The following is a 4,647-nucleotide window of genomic DNA, read 5'->3' as shown; positions in this document are numbered from 1 at the left end:
CTTCTCATCCCCAGGAATTTTTGTTGTTGCTGTAAGTTGTAGTTATTTGTTTAGTGACTTTTTGAAACTATTTTAAAACAGTTTTATTGAGATATAATTCACATCCCATACAAGTCACCCATTTAAAGTGTATAATTTAATGGTTTTTAGTGTCTTCATAGATATGCACAACCATCACCAGTCAGTTTGAGTCTAAACCAATTAAAAAAAATATTGCATTCTTTGTCATGTGTCTTTGATATTTCTCTTCCTTTAGCTTACTGGTCAGCTAGTGGTTTGATAGTGATTTTCTTAAATGACTGGAGCCAAAGGAGAGGAAAAAAAAAAAAAAAAAAAGGAAAGGAGGGAAAGGAAAGGAAAGGAAAGCAAAAATCAACAGAAAGAAAAGAGTCCAGATTTTTGCAGATTGGCTCTGTCACAGAGCATTCCTTCAATACTTAGTCAGGTTATAACTAAGCCATACCTTCATTTCTTGTTTTTGTTTAGCTTAAAGGTCAGCCAGAGATGAAAGCTTAATTTTAGGTCTTTTTTGAACATATGTCTTGCTCTGTGCTTATGAGTGGCTCTCTAGATTCTCTGGTATATGGGGAAGCTTTACAAAATTTCCCGGAATTTCCTAATCTGCCATCTTGCATCACTCTCTTCTATCTTAATTTTTATTAGGACGGTTAATCTTTTTCTATTATTTTATTTTAGACAAATTGTTTCCTTATATTTAAAGTGGGTTTCTTGTAGGCAACACATAGTTTAGACTTGCTTTTTAATCCAATCTGACATTTTCTGCCTTTTAATGAGTGTTTAGACCATGTGTTAGGCAGAGTAATGGCCCTCAAGAAAACTCCATGTCCTAATCCCTGGAACCAGTAAATATGACACTTTACATGGCATAAGGGAATTTAGTTTCCAGATGGAATTAAGTTTGTTTATCACCCAACTTTAAAATGGGGAAATCTTGGATTACCCATGTACGTTCAATTGTGTTAGCTCTTAAAATCTGAGAACTTTTCCCAGCAGAAATCAGAGAGATTTGAAGACAGAGGAAGAGGCAGGAGAAATTCAAAATGCGAGAGGGTCTCTGATCTTCTGTTGCTGGCTTTAGAGATGAGGGAAGGGGACCATGAGGTGAGGCATGCAGATAGTCACTGAAAGAAGGGCTAGCCATCAGCTAATAGACAGACAAATAAATTTCAGTCCTACAGCTGCAAGGGCCAGAATTCTGCCAACAACCTGAATGAGCAAGGAAACAGATTCTCTCAGAGACTCTTCAGAAAGGAGTACTGCCCACTTGAAGTCTTGCGTTTAGCTTGATGAGACCTGTACCAGACTTCTAATGTTCAGAAGTATAAGATAATAAATTTGTGATGTTTCAGTACAATAAGTTTGTGGCAATTTGTTATGGTACATAGAAAACTAATGCAGACTGTTTATGTATAACGTAATTGTTGATACATTTGGGCTTATATATACTCGCTTGCTATTTGTTTTCTCATTGTCCCTTGTATTATTTGTAATTCTTTCCCATTTTTCAGCCCTCTTTTGAATTGATTATTTATTACACCATTTTTTTCTTTTTTGGGAAGCCTATTAGTTCTCTCTGTCTCTTTTTTTTTTAGTGGTTACTTTATGGTTTATAGTACATATCTTCATAAAAGTCTATATTAAGTAATATGCCACTTCACATACTGTTTCTTTCACGCACGTTATTCCCCTGAACATATCTGTTTAAGTGTATGTACCCCTGTATGTGTCATAAGTGTTTTTGATAGAAGTGGATAGAAATCTAACCCAAAGTATTTTGATAAAAAATAATGCCTGATTTTGGGCGTTTGCTAATTCTTGAACCAAAAAACCTAGTCATAGGGATAGAAGTATTGAAAGGCCAAACTAGATTGTGGGCCTACCTTTATAATCAGAATGGCACTGGTTTTATTGTTGTAGGCAGAAAATATTCTTTCATATGGGTTAGCAAGAGAAAAGATGAGTAAGACAACTTGATGTGGGGAGGTACATGATTTGGGCTTACCCTTTGCTTTCTCTTGCCTCATCATATGTCTACTTTGATTTTAGGCCAACATCTCATAGGAACTACTGTTACATTCTATGTTCCATGCATTCTTTTCCTAAAAATAGCTTTATTGAAATATAATTCACATATAATACAATTCACCCATTTGAAATGTACAATTTGGTGGTTTTTAATATATGTGAAACCATCACAAATCAATTTTAAAACATTTTCATCACCTCAAAAAGGAATCTCATAACCTTTAGCTATCACCCTGTTATCTCCCCTCCCCTGCCCTGCTGCCAGGCCTAAGCAACCACTAATCTACTTTCTACCTTTATAAATTTTCCTGTCTGGACATTTATACAATGTAATCATATAATTCTTCATCTTCTGTGAGCTGCTTCTTTCACTTAGTATAATTTATTCAAGATTCATTCACATTAGAGCATATATCAGTACGTTATAAGGCCAAATAATATTCTGTTGTATGGCTATGTCACATTTTGTCTTTCTCTTCATCAGCCGATGGATATTTGTTATTTTCCCACCTTTTGGCTATTAGGCTATTAAAAATAATGGTGCTATAAACAAATTAACCTGTGAACATGTTTTCATTTCTCTTAGGTATATACCTAGGAGTGGAATTCCTAGGTCATACGGTAACTATGTTCAGTTCTTTGAGTAGCTACCAAAGTGTTTTCCAAATGGCTGTTCCATTTTATGTTCCCATCAGTGATGTGTGAAGCTTCCAATTTCTTCTTTTACTTGCCAACAGTGTTATCATTAGATTTTTTGACTATAGTTATCCTAGTGGTTGTAAAGCAGTATCCCACTGTGATTTTGAATGGCATTTCCCTATGGCTAATGATGAACATCTTTTCTATACTTATTGGTCATTTGAACTTTCTTATAGAAATATCTGTTCAAATCCTTTGTCCACGTCATTTTATTGTTAAGTTGTAAGAGTTCTTTATATATTCTGGATACAAGTCCCTTATTAGATATATGATTTGAAAGTAAAGTTTATTTTGATTATTCTTGGATTCCACATTTTCAAATTTGACTACTTACTAAAATTTATTTGTAACCCCAACTCAATACTTGTGGTACTTTCATATTCAAGAACATGTAGGTGTGCAGAGTCGGAAAAAAATTGAGTTACCTGGTACACACATTTTTGCCTGAGGTGGCACAAATCAACCCTCTGCCTCTTTGTTTCAGCTCTTCTATTATAAACAAGTATCTTTTTTTTTGGCCTAGTGTTAGCTTTTTTGCATTTTGGGGCTTTCTCTTGGTCATTTTTAAATAGCTATTTAAAATAGTTCCCAAGTGTAGTGCTGAAGTGCTGTCCAGAGTTTCTAAGCACAAGAAGGCTATAATGTGCCTAATGGAGAAAAAAAAAGGATATTAGATAAGTTTCACTTAGACATGAGTTATAGTGCTCCTAGTCATGAGTTCAGTGTTAATGAATCAACAATATATATTAAATTAGGTGTATTTAAACAGAAACATATTTAAAAAGGTTATGTATTGATTAGTTGACAAAAATGTTGTGACCAGAAGCTCTCAGGAGCCTAATCCTATATTTCCCTTAGGGGCAAGGATTCAATATTTGCTAATTCATTGTTTGCCTTTACTTCAGAGAACACAATTATTGTGAATAATGAGAACTGAATATATTTTCTCCCATCCTGTGGGTTGCCTTTTCAATTTGCTGGTGATATGCTTTAAAGCATAAATATTTTTAATTTTGATGAAGACCAATCTATTTTTTGTTTTTGCTTAGCTTTCAGTGTCATATGTAAGAATCCTTTGCCACATCTTAGGTCGTGAAGATTTACCCCCATGTTTTTTTTTAAGATGTTTATAGTTTTAGCTCTTACATTTAGGTCTTTGATCCATTTTGAGTTAATTTTTGTGGGTGGTGTGGAGCAAGGGTCCAATTTAAATCTTTTGCATGTGGCTATCCATTTGTCTCAGCACCATTTGTTTGAATAAACTATTCTTGCCTTTTTGAATGGTCTTAACACTGTTGTTAAAAATCAGTTCACCACAAATATAAAGGTTTATTTCTGGACTCTCAATTATTTTCCGTTGATCTATATGTCTATCCTTATGCCGGTGACATACTGTCCTGTTTACTCTTTCTTAGTAGTAAGTTTTGTAATTGAGAAGTGTGAATCCTAGTTTGCTCTTCTTTTCTAAGATGAGTTTTGCTCTTTTAAAATTGACTTGTCAATTTCTTTAAAGAAGTCAGTTGGGAATCTGATGGGGATGGCATTGAATCTGTAGATCAGTTTGGAGAGTAATACCATCAGAACAATGTTAACTTTCCCTATTCATGAACATCATGAACAAGTTATTTAGAACTTGTTTACTTTTTTCAACAATATTTTGTAATTTTTAAAGTATAAGTTTTGTACTTTTCCTAAGTTTATTATTGAATATTTTTCTTAAAAAAGTCAGTTTCCCAGTTTTTCATTACAGTTCATCCATTCTTGATTGTTTATAATTTTTCAATCATGCACTGTTGTTTCATGCCTCTGGACCCTCGTAGATACTGTTTCTTCTGCCTGGAAAGTCTCCTACTCCAAGTCTTATTGTTGAATTCTTATATATCACTCAGGACTCAGTTCTTC

Source organism: Pteropus vampyrus, unplaced genomic scaffold (assembly GCF_000151845.1).
Source record: "Pteropus vampyrus isolate Shadow unplaced genomic scaffold, Pvam_2.0 Scaffold734, whole genome shotgun sequence".
Lineage (NCBI taxonomy): Eukaryota > Metazoa > Chordata > Mammalia > Chiroptera > Pteropodidae > Pteropus > Pteropus vampyrus.
Note: the sequence above shows the minus strand (reverse complement) of the source record.